The sequence below is a fragment of the Jaculus jaculus genome, chromosome 17 (genome assembly GCF_020740685.1).
Source record: "Jaculus jaculus isolate mJacJac1 chromosome 17, mJacJac1.mat.Y.cur, whole genome shotgun sequence".
NCBI lineage: Eukaryota > Metazoa > Chordata > Mammalia > Rodentia > Dipodidae > Jaculus > Jaculus jaculus.
Window position 1 is genome coordinate 46,421,863 of NC_059118.1, and position 19,649 is coordinate 46,441,511.

Below are 19,649 nucleotides of genomic sequence, written 5' to 3' on the forward strand. Positions count from 1 at the left end.
CCCTGTCCAACAACAATGTTCCTACTTTCTTCTACATATTACCAAGTATGATTACATTTGAAGTATTGGTTCAACCACACCAAAAATAACAGCAGTAAATGGAAAAAGGATATCTATAAATAGATTGATCACACATACTAATACTTCAAAAAATCATAAATATGTTATTAAATAAGAGCTGGATACATGGCTCAGTGGTTAAGATGCTTGCCTCTAAAGCCTAATGAACTGGTTTGATTCCCCAGTACCCACATACACCAGATGCACAGGGTGGCACTTATGTCTGGAATTCATTTACAGGAGTTAGCGATCCTGGCACACCAATTCTCTCTCTCTCTCTCTCTCTCTCTCTCTCTCTCTCTCTCTCTCTTTCTCTCTCTCTCTCTCTCTCTCTCTCTCCCTCTAGCAGAAATTTCTGGAGTGCCTTCAGGCCCATGAAAAGTCTATTCTAACATATTTCCCTAAGACAGAACAACATGTCATGGGACCAGACACCAGAACATGTCCATAAAGATACTGGTCACATAGAATCACTATGAGTGGGATGGAGTAGATCTGTTTTCACCATAGTCAAGGGAACTCTTGTCTACATAAACCTCTTAGGAGCCTTTTGCCTCTGCCATCAGATTCAAGTGCCCATTAAAGCAATAATGCATATATGTTAACACACATAAAAGCATAAAATGTATTTGTTCAGATGCATTGGTAGACATTAAAAGGACATCTCAGCTAACATGATTATATTCTCTTTAGGGTCAGGAAAGTAAGAATGAGAAAGAGAAAGAAAGAGTTAAAGAAAGAAAGAAAAATGAGAAAATGGTGCCTGTCTAACCACACCACACATTCAGAGGAAAGAATGGCCTTAATTCACTTATGAAGAGACATAAGCTAACAGGATGAATCACAAAATCAGACCCTCAAACTGCTGCCTTCAAGAAACCCACCTCACCACTAAAGATAGACACCTCCTTAGGGTGAAAGGGTAGAAAATTATATTTCAAGTACACAGAAGTAAGGAACAAGCAGATGTAGTCATACTAATACTGGATAAAATAGACTTCAAATCAAAATAATCAAAAAAGACAAAGAAGGCCACTTCCTACTTATCAAGGGAATGAACCAACAGAGTATATCACAATCATCAATCTTTATGCCCCAAATGTATATTTACCACAATTCATAAAACAAAACCTACTTGACAACAAAACAGTGATAACCACCAGCACCATCATAGTTGAGGACTTCAATACTCCACTACCAGTAATAGATCATCCAAACAGAAAATTAACAGAGACCAAAACCATAGATCAGTTAGACCTAATAGACATCTACAGAACATTCTACCCAAAATCCACAAACTACACATTCTTCTCAGCAGCCCATGAAAGCTTCTGTAAAATAGACCATACCCTGGGTCATTAAGTCTGCCTGGATATATTTAGGAAGATTGACATAATTTCCTGCATGATATCAGATACAATGCTGTATTGCTAGAAATTAACAACAAAAGATGTGTCAGGAAATCTATCAGCTCCTTGAAACTGAACAACACTCTTTTAAACAATAAATGGATAGAGGAAGAAATAAAAAATGAAATTATGAAATTTCTAGATATGAATGACAATGAGAACACATCAGACCAAAACTTATGGGAAACAATGAAAGTGGTCCACAGGGGAAAATTCCTAGCACTAAGTGTCTTCATAACAAAGACAGAGAGGTCCCAAATTCATAACCTAACCATGCACCTAAAGGCATTGGAAAAGCAAGAATAATCCAACCCAAAAAGTTCCAGACAGAAAGAAATAATTAGGATCAAAGCAGAAATTAATGAATTGGAAACAAAACAATTAAGAAAATTGATAAAACAAAGAAGAGCTGGTTCCTTGAAAAAGTAAACAAGATTGATAAACCCCTGGCTAATTTAAATAAGTGAAAAAAAGTGATGCTTTAAATTAATAAAATTTGAAATGAAAAAGTAGAGATCACAGCAGACATAACTGAAATTGGGAGAATCATCAAGATTTATTTCAAAAAACTCTACTCCACAAAACTGGATATAATATAATTGGCCCATTATGAAGTCACTTGTACTATCAATGGCTTTGGTAGAACTGTGCACCAGTTCTTCTCTAACATCACATGTCAATTCAACTTCATGTTGTCACCACTCTAGGCTTACAACTCTCCTGAGCTGACATCCTATGGTCCTGTCATCTCCAGTGTCCTAGGTTCTCCAATGAACATTAGAATTTACCTTCACAGCTCAATATAAGGGACTCAGAAGATCTTCAAGAGAACATGACCCTGCCACACAATGCTTATAAACAATAGGTCTCTGGATCTTTGAATTTTGTCTCAATGAGTCCTCTTAATTGACGTTTTTCATGGCTACAAAAGCATTACCATGTGTATGTTGTGGCCAAGTTCTGTGGCAAGCTTGAGGCATAGTGTGGATTTTGTGGACCATAGTCTTCTGCTGTGAAATCATTCAGAAAAAAAAAAAAAACATGGGGGAAAAATGTTTGCCATATATATATATATATATATATATATATATATATATATATATATATATGGAGTCATAGATATGGCCATATATACCATATAGACTCTTTTCACTGCTGATGCATGCATACCAGACATAAATGTAAAGAGCCTACTGCAGAAGACACTGTATGTTAGGGTTGCATGATCTGTAAGCATGAAGTGGGTAATGAGTTGGAAGATTTAATGGCTACTGCTCACAGTGCCAGAGGAAAACATGGTTACTCTTGGTAAGAAGTGTTTCCTAGTGTTTCATATGTCAAAAAAATTACCAAGTAAGGTGAGGTTCAACACTGGTACAAGTGTTAATTAATACAACCAACAATTTTGTGATTTTACTGAAGCCAAACTCATGGGATGTAGCCCATGAACAGTCCTGTTAACCTGGATTAAAATCTGTGGATAGGACAATCACTGGGTTTCAACAGGAACACCTCTGAAGTTGCTCTGATACATGATATGATGCGCCTGTCAAACAGCCTCTAATGTCAGCTTCTGCACTCTTATATCACCACTGCAACATGCCTAGTGTGCAGAGACCAGTGCTATGTAGGATCCCAGAATAGTTAGAGATTCAGAAAGGTAAACTTGCTAAGAATATGTGACTGCTACTATGTGGCCTGGTGATCCAAGCCTCCAAAAACAATGACCCATGCAGGAAGGGAGAAAATAGCATGTTCAAATTCCTGGTTCTCTACTATGGCTTGTTTGACTTGAATGAACATAATGGAATGTACACACTTGGATAGCAATGTACACAAAGCAAGTGGATGGGTTCTTAAAGAGTTTTGGCAATGTGGTTCATGTACATAATATTTTACTAGAAAATTATCCAGTACTTCTTATTTGCTTGTATTTTGTGATGCTGGTTTATGAAGAATGAATTAGCACTGATCCAAAGTGTGATATGAAAATGAAGTACAATTCATTGGTCTGCTTAAACTTTAATTTTTTTGTTTATTTTTGTTTATTTATTTGAGAGCAACAGACAGAGAGAGAAAGATGCAGACAGACAGAGAGAGAGAATGGGTCTGCCAGGGCCTCCAGCCACTGCAAACGAACTCCAGATGCGTGTGCCCCCTTGTGCATCCAGCTAACTTGGATCCTGGGGAATCAAGCCTCGAACTGGGGTCCTTAGGCTTCACAGGCAAGTGCTTAACCTCTAAGCCATCTCTCCAGCCCAGCTTAAACTTTATATAACACTGCTATGAAAATCCTTCAGAAAAAACATGAAAGGGAAAAATGTTTGGAATGTATATATGTAGATATGTATTATGGTTACATATGTTTTAAAAGTTGGAATATGATTAACTGACAATACATTCATTTTGAAACTAGAACATTGACAGTAATGCCCAGTGCTACCAAACAATAGGGGATATGTAGTTTGTTTTGGTCTTTGATTTTAAGGAATGTTCTGTGCATCAAAACTTAACCAGCATATTTTTGCACAATATTTCCAAATGGATTCATCAAATATTCAGTGGAATTTGGGTTATTGATAGTAGTGTATAGAGGTAGGTCCTTTTAACTTGATACAAACATGTTTTTGCTTTCCAGTTTGTAGTATAGATTATTGATGTGTCAACGTTCTGTGTCTGTTGATCTGAGAAAAAGTGAATTCATGTTGAAACCATATTTGATCTTTGTCAAAAATTCTAATAGTGTATATTATCAGGTTCAGGGGGAAAAAAAGATCCAAGCAAACAGCTAGGACATGTCTGCTCTTGTCAACCAGGACAAACTATAGCTTTTTGAAAGAAATGGCAAATATTTCCCTGGTAGCTGAATCTCATTAAGTATGGGCATGTTTCTAGATACATAGATTCACAGTACAAAGTCACTTGCAGGTAGAACATGAAAAACTCAGAAACAACTCAAAGAATGTGCATTCTGCCTCCTCAAATGAACACTAATAGTGATGAAGATAAGAGAAAGCTATGTTCTTTCTGGCAGTTGGCCAGGGGCAGGATCCCAAAGAGGGAACCAGAAGATGTCACCCCACTGGCTTTGACAAAGCTGGGATTCCGGATCTGATCCAGTCTTATCCACAATGGCCGCAGCGCCCCCTGCTGCTCCCCCAGTCTAGTACACTACCTAGGTAGACTACCCTTTGCATCAGCCACTGGAATTCACCAGCTAACCAGGTCTCTCCACTGTGTACCCGTATCTGATGACAGAAATCGGTACTGATTAAGTTTAAAGGGATTAACCTCCTTCCTTTCCTTCTGTTCTACTTTGTAAATCTGTCTAGCTTTTGCTCCTTTCATCTGAGTAGTAAATAAGCGTCTCCTCTCTCAGCAACCTGGCTGTCCTCATAATTTATCTGGGTACCCTTCTGTGCATTCCACATGTCTTCTTTCTCCAGATACTCTTTTCATTTTGAGTTTCTTCTAACCTCTGTGTCTACCACTTGCATTTCCTCTAAACTCTGGGCTTGCTCAAAATTTGGGGTCTACCACATTTCTCATGCCTCTAAACTTGTCATCTACTGTGTGTATAACTCCCTTGAGTTGTTTCCTACTCATTTCTTTGGGGTCTGAATTTCCCAATCTGCTTTGGTGCCTTCCCTTTGCTACCTTCATTAATCTCTGAACTTTCTCCTTTGTGAAGTGTCATGGCTGATACTTACATGCTTTGCCTACTCAGGAGTGTGGGTTTCTTTTAAATCCTCCGGCTCTTAGGTTCTATCTTCTACATGCATGTGTAACAGCTCTAGCCTTTTACTAGCTAACAATTTCCCCTAAATAAACCTCAAAATTCATTATTTCTCCCTAGGTAAACTCAATAATTTATAATTTATCTTTATTGAGTGCATTTTATACAATTCTTTGATAGGATAAGGACCTAAAATTGAAGTTCACAAGGCTGGGAGAACCCTCCCTAACCCCAAAATCATGCATAAATAAGATTAGAGCAAAATCATTTAAATTTTATAACCTGTTTATTTAATCTATACAGTGTGATGCTAATCACAAAGTTTCATCCTTCCCAAAAGATGTTAATAAACATGTAGTTAACAGAAATAAATCATTTATTTTTAGCAAAGGAACAAGAACATGATATGGCAAGATGGATGCAGTAAAATCATAGTATCCATTATGAATATGACAAAATTCCTTTAATACTTCAGATTGTTTAACAAATATTCATGTGTTTTATCCTTTTGCCAGGAATAATGATAAGTGAAACAGATGAGCTATTTTGTCATAGACCAAGATGAAAATATCAAACATTCCATTAATATTGCAAACTCATGAGATTCTAACCACTGAAAATCACTCCCAATGAAATTAAACATTAAAAGAGAATAATAGTTATAATATATACAATTAACTACATATTTATATTGATTCAACATGTGGATATGGAGACATCAATTTAAAGCAACAAAAAATAGGTAAGTATGTTGAGGACAGTAAACACAATGTCACTTTTCCTACATGTGGCAACAATGATACATGAAAAAAGCTTGGTTTGCAGATTTGCTGGCCAGTGCTTGTAGCCAAATACAAACTTAGAAATGGCGAGAGTAGTAAACATGGGAAAAGTGGGAAGGATGGAAGTAACATGGACAAAAATTTAGTTAACAGATCTAATTAAAATAGTAAGGGATAAGGTTGCTTTCTTAATTCTTAGATTACATGTATATGAAATATTACTTCTACAATTACATACCTATTGAATGCATTAAGATTCTACTCATGAATGTATTTATAGAATTCCTACTCTCAATATAATTAAATTGTTCATCATGTCCAGGAAAAATAATACTGCTTATAATTTATTGCCCAGGGTCAGGGTCTAATGGGGTGTTTGAGGTCCAGGAAAGTCCTTGAGCTCCAAATCCTAGGTTTGTTTCTAATTTTAATAAAAAAAATTTGAATAAAAAAGAAGTACAGGGCAAAAAGAAAGTTCAAGGAGCTCTTGCCATGTGGGGAGCTGGAGGGGATAAAGAACCCATGTTGAGAGTAAGGGCTAGGGGGCCCTCTCAGCTGGCTCTGGGTCTATTCCCAGGCCAACATAGGCCAGACCCAGCCAAGGGAAAAACTCACCCTCAGCTGGAAGTTCCCAAATGGTCCAAGATACTCATCTCCCCTTGCATAGGTATTTATAACCTAATAGTGGCAGGCTGCCTTCTGGCTCATGTTTGACCAGCCAGGCCAAATGATCCAACTGGTACAATAATAGCATGTCTGTTATGGGGGAAGCCAACTGCTCTCTAATTGGACTGGAAACCTGCTCTTTGGGAGGGAATACATGCCTAGTACTGAAAACCTAATCAAAAGCCTTTGGTGGGGGAGGTCACGAGCCCAGGGGGGAGGGAGGGTAATGCCTGCTCTTATCTGGCTAAATGCATATATTATGCCCATCAAACTGCCCCATAAGCACTTTATTTAATGTTCATACCTATATATTAATGCTACTCTCACTTGTGGTTAGAGAAGCTTCTCTTCAAATGGTGGTGACCACTAGGTTGACCCAAAAGGCACCATAGTGCTGAGAAGATGTGATAGAGGAGTATTCAGCACTGAAACCTCTATCACACCTTTCAAGGCTCAGGGTCCATTGCAGAAGAGGTGGCAGAAAGAAAGTAAGATCCAAAGAGTAGGACAACTTACAATGCAATTGTCCAGACAAAAAATGGCTTTGATATCCATGACCTCTTAGTGCCTAGCACTATCTTCACAAAACCCTTATAATAGGAGGTAAAGATGAAGATATCAAAATTAGAGACTAATGGAAAGAGGGAGGGGATATAATGGAGTGTGGATTTGTAAAGGGGAAAGTTGGGTAGGGGAGGCATTATGGTTTATTGGCTATAAGTGTGGAAGCTGTCAATAATAAAAAGGAAATGACAGAGCAGAGAGCTAAGCATTCTGAATTCCTTGTCTTATTTTGAAATTTTATTGTTGTTACATAGGAAATTTATTTTGCCCATTTGTAATACACAAGATCATCTGTGTGATAACTTTATGACCCACCAAGGACAGGATGTCACCTGTGTCTAATGTAAGCTTAATTTGGATTGTCTGTGTTCCTATATAAAACTTTTAGAGCTTCCCTAAGGTTCTGTAAAGACCTGAAAAATTCTTAATTTTAAGTATGGTATTTATTTTTAGCCTGCAAATTAGCTTTCTCTTCCTTATAAAAGGAAATTAATTTTAGGAAATATTTGGTCTTTTAGATATCTTATATCTTTTCTGTATATGCACAACACCTTCATCCTCATATTTTATTTTATTTTATTTAGTTTTTGCCTTTGACCTGTAACTTCTTTTAATGACAGCTTCCATGATTGTAAATAATATTCCATGGTACTTCTCCTCCCCCCCCCCCACTTTCCCCTTTGAGACGCCACTCTCCATAATATCCTCTCCCCCTCTCAATCAGTATCTTTTTATTTTGATGGTATCATCTTTTCCTCCTATTATTATGGTGGTGTATAGGTACTGTGAGGTCAGGGATATCCAGGCCATTTTGTGTCTGGAGGAGCATGTTGTAAGGAGTCCTACCCTTCATTTGTCTCTTACATTCTTTGTGCCACCTCTTCTGCAATGGACCCTGAGCCTTGGAAAGTGTGATAGAGATATTTCAATGCTGAGCACTCCTCTGTCACTTCTTCTCAGCGCTATGGTGCCTTCTGAGTCATCCCAAGGTCACTGCCAACTGAAAAGTGAAGGTTCTCTAACCAAAAGTGAGAGTAGCATTAATATATGGGTATGAACATTAAGAAAGTGCATACTGAGCAGTATGATAAGCACAGTGTATACATTAAGCCAGACCATAGCAGACGTTACACCCCTAAAGCTCATGACTACCTAACATTTTGATATAAGTTCCACTAAAAAAAAAAGGCATTTTAACAAGCATTTTATATCCTACATAGAAAGATTTCTTCCATGATATCATATCAACCTATAATTAACCATCTTGCTTATAAGACTTAAGAAAAACTATACCAAAATGATTAATCTTATTATCCACTGACAAAGAAGCAAGTAGTATAGCTTCAAAGAGTTAATTAACCATCTTATTGTTGATTGGTATAGAAACAGCCTTATCAGAAAAAACATACAATCTGTTTAGTATTTAAGTCTACCTGACAACCAAACTTGTCTTATATGATACCAATAAATTTCATACAACCCATTGATTTGTGATATCTCCTATAAATAAACTTCCATGAAATACACTTTTAAGTTATAAGTCTATGAATACAGGCAAAACATGACTGGGGGCTAATCTTTATCAATACCTCTAGCACACTTGGGAATACATTTATTAAGAGTAACTGGGGCTGGTTAAATGCTTGCCTGTGAAGCCTAAGGACCTCAGTTCTAGGCTCAATTGCCCAGTACCCACTTGACCCAGATGCACAAGGTGGTACATGCATCTGGAGTTTGTTTGCAGTGGCCGGAAGCCCTGATGTGCCTCTTCTCTCTCTTTCCCTCTTTCTCTCTCTGTCTGTTGCTCTCAAATAAATAAATTAAAATAAACAAAAAAAATTTAAAGAGTAACTAAGGAAATTTATTTTGTTTTTGCCTTGAGGCAGGTTGGCCTCTTCCTTTTAAGTAACAGAGCATTACAATCTTTTTAAATTACCTAGCAAATTACGAGCTACCACCTCAGGGAGAATTTTGTTGTTTTCAATAATCTTCTACGTAGGTTGAAGTTAACCTAGAACATAAACTCAGTAATTATACTTACGATATCACATAAAAAATTATGGCCTATTTACATAAAATTTTAGCTCTGATTTTTAAAGACAAAAACTGGGAAAAAAAACCTTGAAATAAATAAAATGCAATAAAGAAACTAAAATGTATCTATAAACAACTTCTTACTTGTATAAAGCCTAAACAAAAGAGAAAATATCAGGTACAGTTCAAATTAAAATTCTGTAATTGGGCTATAGAGATGGCTTAGTGGCTAAGGCACTTGCCTGCAAAGCCAAAGGACCCAGGTTTGATTCCCCAGGACCCATGCAAGCCAAATGCATAAGGGGGTCTGGAGTTCCTTTGCAGTAGATAGAGGCCCTGGCATGCCCATTCTCTCTCTCTCTTTCTCTCTCCCTCTCTCTCTCCTCCTGCCTATTTCTGTACCTCTCCCTAAAATAAATAAATACAAATAAAATACTTTTTTATTATGTATTTATTATTACCAAGTAATTTAAAAGCATTGTGCTTTTTAAATGTGGGGTCAAGCTATCACAAGGCAGCCTTGAATTGGTGATCCTCCTGTCTGAGCTTCCCAAGCAGCTAGGATAATAGGCCTGTGTCATCAGATCTAGCTCATTTTACTTTTTATAATACCTGTATGAATAAATGATTTACAGTTATGTAAGTGATATATTTATGTAAAGATATATTTGTCATACACTTGGGCAGAAAATCACAGCAGTTAGCGAGCACCATCAGGCATGTCTTTCCAATTCTGTCTCTATATTTCCTGAGAGACTGCATGGTTACCACCCCACCTGGTTGCCACGGCTGCTGGCCTCAACTCCATAGGGGAGAGGAAGCATGTGTCTGGGACCCAGGCCTGTCAAAGAAACCTTTCCAACAAAGAGGGGGCTTTACTGAAACAGTTTCAGTCTCCCTCTCATTTAGGCTTCCAGAGACCTTCAGTCTGGGGCTCAGGGAGGCTCCACTCCCTCAGGCCACTGCCATGAACCGTTCACTTCCCTCACCTTAGTAGAAATAGTGATCTTAGCCTTGAGCAAGAAGAGAAAGCAATCTAGTTTTCCCACAAGTGGAAGAAGTGGTTGAAATACCCCAAGTCATACTCCTAATTAGAAAACATGCTTCCCATTTTCACTCAGAAGGCAATAATCATACTTCTTCTCAAGGTTATCCTGCCATGATTGTCATCTGTAATGTGGTGCTCAAGGTCCAGGAAATTCCTTGAACCCCAAACCCTAGGTTTGCTTCTAATTTTAAGCAAAGAATTGAATAAAAACGAAGACTAAGAAGGATAAGTATTAAATTATTTTATTTGTTTTTTTGGTGGTTTTTCAAGGGAGGGTCTCACTCTAGCCCAGGCTGACCTGGAATACACTATGTAGTCTCAGGGTGGCCTTGAACTCATGGCGATCCTCCGACCTCTGCCTCCCAAGTGCTGGGATTAAAGGCATGCGCCACCACACCTGGATAGTATTAAATTATTATTTTTGTTGAGGGAAGTAGAAAGCCAAGGAAAAGCACCCATGGGTCTAGAGATCCCATGTGGAGGGCCTGGAAAAACCATGGAAAGAGAAAAGAAAGTTGAAGGAGCTCCTGCCATGTGGGGAACAGAAGAGGATAATGAATCCATATGAAGACTAAGGGATAGGGGGCCATCCTGGCTAGCCAGCCAAGGCCTAGCCATAGGGAAAACCTCACCCACTCCTGGAAGTCCCCAAGTGATCAGCAAACCTGCCCTCCCCTTGCAAGTGTATTTGTAACCTTAGAGTGGGGGCCTATCTTCCAGCTCAGGTGAACCAGAGGGCAGCTGGTTGGTTAGGGCTAGGGGCTATCTCAGGAAGAGGCTATCCCTGGTAGCAAGTTCTTGGGGCTGAACTTAACCAATCATAATGTTTAAATCCAATGAAAGACCTCCCTCCAAGGAGGGATCCAAGTTGTTTTTGGAAAAACATGTGTAGGGAACAAGACAAGAAGAAATCAGATCACCTTTGATTTTTATCAAGTGGTAATTTTCCTGTCTTTTTTACCTTCAGGGGTCCCATCACCTTAACTGTACCCTTCTCAAGTGGTTTCTTTACAGGACCATTAACATAGTATTATACTTACAGTAGAAGGGATTTGGTGAATTAAGTGACAAGCTTGTGTATAAATCAAGTTTGTAAGGTTTTAAAGCAATCATAAGGTGATTGGGAAAAAAATACACAATAAGTTTAAACAAAGGAAAACATGGCAAGAATGATTATGTCTCAAATAAGAATTCTTAGGAAAATATTGACAGAAACCCAGGCAAATGCTCATGGGCTGTTGGAAAGCTATGAATCTGTACAAAGGTTCAAAGGTGGGACAAAGAAGTACCATGTGGTCTCCTGATGTTCAGACAGCTGATCCTATGGTGAGTGCTGGACCCATGTGAACATTAATTCATGGGAACACTGAAAAGGATGATGGGAATGGTGTATCAGAGACTGCATATAAAGGGAGAGCTACGGCAGTGAAAAAGATTTAGGTTTACCTTATTTGGGCAATTACACCAAAGATTATATTTCTTTAGTCTTCAAGAAAATATGCTAGTGCTGATCTGCTGATTCATGATATGCACCACTTTGAGTCAGTTTTGCTTAAAAGTATGAAGTGTAGGTTGAACTTAAATGACAGCCATTGTGGGTAGAACATTTATAACTGGTGCTGAGACCTTTGAGCAGACATGTCTGTTGCATAGAAAAGCAATGGCCACAAGGAAACCTGGAATCAACAGAACCACTTACCCTTTTTAAGACACAGAAGTGTAACAGTGAAAACATGCCATATTCTCCACCGTCATCTCACTGGCATGAGTAGAACGAGTTGCTCAAGATAAGTTAGTTTCATGACCTATTTTTAGTGTTCCAATCAAGGAAGCCAATTGAGAATGACTATGTTAATAAGGTAGTGAGCTCCATTCACACTGTCCTATATGCAAGAAACATGTAAAATTAGAAATGGGCTTTTCTCTTTTTATTAAAAAGTTGGTAATGTTTTATATCCATTTAAATATGCAAATATCAGCATACACTGACTTGGAGCAGGCAGCCATATACTTTTATAGATCCTGCCCAGCCTCAGAAAAGGTTCACTGTACAGTGCTAACATCTCATGTCTTACAGAGGTGAAAGGCCTGCTGCAGGACAGTAAAGGGAGCAGAAAACAATTGGAAAGCCAGCATTCTGCATGGGTGGATAAGGCAGACCCATTCAGAAACTTAAGGTTGGACAAATTCCAAGTGCCAGGGTTTTTTTTTTCTTTTCCTTGCTAAGGTCACTGTCATTGGTAATGTCAAACAGAAAACCACAGTGGCTCATAAGACAGCAAGAGATAATCTGGCTACATGGGAGAGAAACTTTCTGATAATGGAGATGGAATTTGCAAGATCTGTTGAAATACTGTTATATAAATATATAAGATCTATGGTAGATCTGCAGGAAAAGGCTTATGGAATGAATGAGGCAGGCAGACATATTATGTATGAATATGGGTTTATGTAACTAAATCTATTATGTGAAACACAAGAGAAGAGGAAGAAATAAATTTTATTTCTTGTACAAATGCATATGAACTTTGTTTTCCTGTATTTCATTTACTTAATAGCAGAAAAAATTAAAAATGTTCTTATTAAACAAATGAAACGATTAGTACAGTCAGATGGCTCCACTATATTGTGCAGTGTACCAGAATAAGAGAATTAACTGCACAATATTAACCAGCTGTAAGTCATTGTTTCCCTCAACATTTAAACTAAACAAATAAATTTCTAAAGAGGAGAATCACCACTGAAATCATCCAATGAAATCAAAAGTAAACTAAAAATAAACATAGACATAACAAAAATTAGTAAATTACACATCAATTTTCCGATGATCACAGACTCAAATACTTAAAATTGATACTTGTAAACTTAATTTTAACACTTTAAGAAGATCATTGACACTGATAAAGTCAGTTTTATTCCAGGGATGCAAAGAGTACACAACACATTTGAATCAATACATGCAGTGCAATGAATAGTAGTCATAGAGAAATAACTCCCATGACCTCTCAAGACACAGAGAAAATATCCTTTGACAAAGTTCAGTATTCCTTCATTACAAAATGTTGAGGAAACCAAGAATGAAAGTCACATGCCTCAGCATTAAGGGCAATATATTACCAACATGTAGGTATCCTTATACTTTATGGAGAATTGTGAAAACATCTCCTCTAAGATTAAAATTTGTTTTGTTTTTTTTATTATTTATTTATTTATTTGAGAGTGACAGACACAGGGAGAAAGTCAGATAGAGGGAGAAAGAGAGAGGATGGGCGCGCCAGGGCTTCCAGCCTCTGCAAACGAACTCCAGACGCGTGCGCCCCCTTGTGCATCTGGCTAACGTGGGACCTGGGGAACCGAGCCTCGAACCGGGGTCCTTAGGCTTCACAGGCAAGCGCTTAACTGCTAAGCCATCTCTCCAGCCCTAAGATTAAAATTTAAACACAACAGTTGCTTCAGTTTCCTCATACTACTTTCCATCAGATCATCTGTGGTCACTCAGTCAACAAGCCAAGAAACCTGAAGAAATGGAGACCCAAGGGCAAACAATAAAGAAGGAAAACATACAGGATTTTTCTTTCAGGCAGAATTATCTAGTTAATATCATTGATCAATGAAATATTCATTTCCAACAACATCATCTGCCTAGGGAATGTTTGCTACAAATTCATTATATACTCTCATACAAATCATATATGAAAACCTGAAAACCTGACATATCCCAAAAGACAGACTTTGGGAAGGGGCAAAAAATCATTGTCATTCCCAAGAAGCCAGAATGAGCTCTCACAACTAGGGTTTCTGGAATTGAAATGACCAGGGCTGACCTTATCAGTAATCTAGGCACTATTTCCAAGTCTCAAACCAAGATCTCCATGAAGGTTTGGAAGGCTGGAGAAGATATCTCTATGGTTAGCCAGTTTGGTTTTGGTATTTATTTTTTTTTCTCTGATTTGGAGTTTATTTATTTATTTATTTATGTTTACAAATACTTTTATTTTATTTTTTTATTTAATTTATTAGTTTTCTTTTCAGTAAATACAGGCAGTTTGGTACCATTATTTAGGCTCATCTGTGATCTACCCCCTCCCATTAGACCCTTCTTGTTAATGAAAATGGGTCATGCATTGTGGAGTTAGCCCCCAGTTATTGGTATGATAAATGTCTCTGCAAATCATGACCCAACATGTGACTCTGACATTCTTTCCGCCCCCTCTTCCGCAAAATTTACCTGAGCCATGTTGGGTTCATTTTTGGTCTGCTTCAGTGCTGAGGTGTTGGGGGCCTCTGAGGCTCTGGCTCTCTGATTTGGTAGGAGTTGATTTTTCTCTGCGTTGAACTCCTTCCCCTTTGTGCTGGTATCTGGTTCACAGGAAAACATCACCCTTGCTTATTTCGCCAGTTGTCCTTACTTTCAGTTGGGCCCCTTTTGAGGTATGTTGGGGCAGCTCTCTTCTTAGGATCTGCATCTATCTGGAAAAGAGAAGCAGATTCTCCAACGGAGAGTAAGTTAGCACCCGGAAAATTGAGATAACACTTACTTTTTTGATAGACAGTATGGTAGGTTTAGGCCCTCTTATACCCCGTGACTGATGGTAGCTTGATATTGTAGAGTGGGCTTGTGTTTGGGTATGGTTCTGACTTGTTTCCCAGCTCCAGCTATGGGTCTAGTACCACTGAGTGGATCAGTTAGCCAAATCAAGAGCAATTGATTCCTCACCATGGCTGTGTACCACTATTGCACTTGTGTGGGCATCACATCCGGTTATTTGTTGCTAATTAGGTTAAACAATGTGTATTTATTCTGCAAAGTTGATTTCTGAGAAAGGGATTGTGATCTCCAAAGGTAATTTTTATAAGCAGTGTTCCTGTCAAGTGTCAGGTGAGGGTTCCTTCATAAGAAGATTTGACACAGAAGAACCTATGACATATGAAGCAAAGATTATCTGCATCTGAAAGAAGATGAAGAGTACTTGGAGGAAAGAAGAATAAAGGAGATTGCAAAGAAACATCCTAAGTTCATTGGCTACCCCACTGCTCTCCCCATGAAGGAATGTGATAAAGAAGTCAGTGATGGGATGAAGAGTTTTCTCAGTCATGATGGTGCTTGCCTGCAACGCCTAAGGATCCAACTTGACACAAGTGCACAAGTTCACTCATGGGCACAAGATGGTGTACGTGGCTGGACTTCATTTGCAGTGGCTGGAGGCCTTAGTGTGCCAATTATTTCTCTGTCTGTCTGTCTCTCTCTCTCTTTTGCTCTGTCTTGCTCATAAAAACATTGAAAAAGAGAAGTCAGTAATGAGTCTAAAGGAAAAAAGATACAAAGGAAAAAGCAGATGGGAAGGACTCTAATGACAAAGCTGAGATAGAAGATAATGGTTCTGGTGAAGAAGAAGGAAAGAAGGATGGGGATTAGAAAAAGGCTAAGATTAAGGAAAACTACATTGAGCAAGAATAGCTCCATTAAACAAGGACTATTTGGACCATGGATGTTGATACTAGTACTGAAAAGCATAGAGAATTATACAAAAGCTCCAACAACAATTAGGAATACTGTCAATAAAGCAATACTGAGGGACAATTGGAATTCCAATCTCTTCTTTTAGTCTCGAGGTGTGGTCCTTTTAATCTATTTGAAAACAGAAAGAAAAAGAATTTAGTTGTATTGGTGCATAGTATTCATCATGGATAGCTGAGAAGACGTAATCTGAGAATATCTGGGCTTTATTAGAGGAGTGTTGTGCTTTGAGGCTCTCCCCCTAAACATTTCCTGTGAAATACAACAAAACAAAATTTGAAAGTACTCAGGAAGAATTTGGTCATACATATTTAGAACTGTTCACAAAACTGGCAGAAAATAAACAATCTAAAGTTTTATTAATGGTTATCTAACAATATAAATGTTAGAATTCACAAAGATTCTCTGAAGTGGAAGCTTTCAGAAATCTTACTATACTACACATCTGCTTCTCTTGAGGACTATTAGAGAAGAATAAACAGAGACATGTCAATTGTGTCACAGGTGCAAACAAGGACAAGACCTAGCAGCCACTGTGGAAAGTCTGAAAGCAAAACAGAGCAGCGACCTGTGTGGCTAAGCCTACTAAGGAGTGCTGTGTCCAACACCTGAATTAATCTGAGGGGAAAAGTTCAGTGTCAGTAACCAAAGAGGTCTTGCAACTTCCAGGAGATGCAGAAGAGGAAAAGACAGGAAGAGAAAGACAAAGTATAAAAACCTCTGTATTATGATATACCTTGAAAATAAAAGATTGTGTCATACTTTGCAATGACATCTACATGCTGTACTGCCACCAACATTTGTGAGGGGTTAGCCTCACTCAGAGGGAGCACATGAAAAATATGGTTCTGGTGAGGCTGTGATGAAGCCTAAGTTTAAAACAATATTTTTTTCTGTCTCTGACCTGTAACTTCCAGTACCAGAGATTTTTTTGCTACCCACATTAAGCTGTTGATCAGAGAGACCTACAAGGTCCCCAAATCAAGACAGCTTTCTGTAAGAGCACTTGATTAACTGCCTGAGGCAAAAGCTAAGACCCTGTTGCAGAAGATACCATGTGCTGCTGACACAGAGCACGCAGACACCTGGCTGTAATTCAGAAGAAACCCAATCCCCAGACATTTAGTCTGTCTAGTGCTGGCAAGTACTATGTGAGCTACTGGGGGAAATGGCCGACAATTGTGTGAGCAAACAGAGGTCTAAACTACTCAGAAGCAAACACCCTAAGAGTATGCACATGCCAGTGCAATAGTGGCACATGGCCTCAATGAGTAAGCAATAGCTTCCTGACTGGCTAAGGATCAGCTCAGTGTGTAGGAACCCATATCTGGAATTGGAAACCAGATCAGAATCCTATGGAGAGAAAGATTATGTTTTCTAGTATCAAGCTCTCACTAGTCTTTGGCTAAAAAAAGAGTTACATAATTGAATGTTTCCTAGTTTAATAATTCTTATCCCATTTATACTATACTGACTACACTCTCCATTGAAGAATCTGTTCTTCTTTTTCAGAAGGTAGTGAGACAGGAGGAGATAAACTACCCCTTGCACTTCAGCCAAGTCACAGCTGAAGCCACAGAAGAATTGGGGAGATAAGTAAGAGTGCTGATTCCATCCTGTTCCTGATCATCAGTGCCAGGGTGAAGGAGACAGACCCTGACCATATTCAACACCTACCAAAGTAGAAATTCAGGCTCCTAAGAGCTCATCACTGAAATAGACTTAAAACTCACCCACCACAGGTTAGTGAATTTTACAGAAGAAGAGGTGAAAAGATTGCAAGAGCCACAGGTTGAGACATCATGCCCAGAGGCATTCCTTCCCCTCAAAATAACTGACTACTGCTCTTATAATGCATAAGCCACAACCCCATGGGGAATACTGACAACCTCATTGAGAAGTATCCCCAATGGAATGAGGGTAGGGATGAGGGAAAAGAGGGTACCAAAACATGATGTATCCATGTAAAACATCTTGTTAGTAATAAGAAATATTTAAAAATAAATTTAAAAAATGGCAAGATCAATGAAACACCAAGTATTAAATGATAAGTCAACAGTGGTTATATGATAGCATAGAAACACTTGAACAAAATCCCAGAACAGTCATTATTCAGACCTTAAGGCAAAGGGCAGAGGGTGACAAGAATGACATGTGTCTGAATGATATGGCCATTTTACTATATTTAACTGCACTTATGTCTTCTAGCCTTAGTTTGGCTGATCCCTGAGCCACACTAAGAGCATCTAGAGGATGACTACACTTTTTCCACGTATTGATGGTGATGATCCCTCTGTTGATAATACTAGTGCTACTGTGCCAGAAGCAACACTGTCCCTCAAAGGAGATGATGGCGTGTCTCACATGAAATCGGCTGAGATTTCTCAGAGGAAGCACTGTCCATGTGTTCAATACTGATTTCATTCATCATCATATTTTTCATGACTTTTTATTTTTGTTAACATTGTAAAAATCTGCATAATATGATACCTAACAGGAAGACAAGTGTTTTTTCTAGTAAATGATACTTTGCTACCACAGTTCATAAAGTAAAGCTAATAATGATTTTTCTTTCACTTTGGATTAGTTTAACAGGTTTGTGAAGGGTGTTGTATTAGTCAGTGTTCTCTAGAGGAACAGAACTGCTAGAATGAATTATTTAAAAAGGGGATTTATTGGATAAGCTTACAGTAGTCCAATAGCAGTTGCAGGCCCGAGAATCACTGAACCTGGTAGCTGCTTCATCATCGTGTCCAGAAGCCTCAGCAGTCCAGACCCCGCACTGCAGATGGTACCAGAAAGCCTGGAGGCTTCCTGAGGAGCCGCTGGGTTTCGATCCACGTGGGTCTTCAGTTGATGCTGGTCTTCAGTCTGCACTGGTCTTCAATCCATGCTGGAAGGTAGCAAGCAGCTCTGGCAGCCAAGTGGAAGGGAGGAAGGAAGGGACTCTTTCTACCCAGAGCTTCCTTATATCAAGTCCCCCTCTGAGCAGGGCAGCCCACTCTGGGGGAAGGGCTCACCCTGGGGGAAAGACTTCTTCCTTTAGTTGATCCTTCCTAGAAGCAACCTGTGGATTACTAAACAGATAAGTTGGCAACAACTTAACTATCACAGGTGTATTATAAAATATAGTGTAATGTATACCTATCTCTGTGCTAAAGTCTTTATTTATTAAGCTAGATTCCTTAATAGACCAAGTACTTCATTTCTAAAAACTCTGGAATATGCATGACACTTAAAAGAAAATATTTTTGTTAAAAATGGTTTGAGTTTTATTTTGTAGGATTGACTTTCTAAGTTTTTCATCACCTGTGGGTAAGTCTGTAAGTTTTCTTGGGGAAAGAAATGAAGAAAATAGTAATAGATGGAAAATATCTCAAAATAATAAGGGTCATATATAAATAACCCATGACCAACAGTATACTAAATGGAGAAAACTACTATTATTTCCTGTAAAAACAACAACAAAAAAAAAAAAACCCACAAGGGCTAATTAGAGTGAGAAAAAATTGCTAGCAAAGGAATAAAAATAGAAAAAGAACACAGTCTACTTCTATTTGCAAATGACATGATTCAATACTTAAAAGACAAAATAAATCTTCTAGAACAGACACAAAAATGTAGAATTCATAAGTATTTTATGAAAAGTTGCAGGATGTCAAAATCATCATAAAAAATCAGTAGCTTTCCATATACAACAATAATGAGCTCAGAGAATAAGAAATCCAAGAAGATACCTATTCACAATAGTTACTTTTTAAATTATTTTGTTTATTTTTATTTATTTATGTGAGAACAACAGAGAAAGGCAGAGAGAGGAAGAGAGAGAGGG

At 38.2% G+C, this 19,649-nt stretch overlaps 1 pseudogene; it reads left to right on the forward strand.

The window, feature by feature from the left end:
- The window catches only part of LOC101612224, a 36,976-nt pseudogene extending 20,691 nt beyond the window's left edge, over window positions 1-16,285 (forward strand).
- The last annotated feature ends 3,364 nt before the right edge of the window (window positions 16,286-19,649 follow it).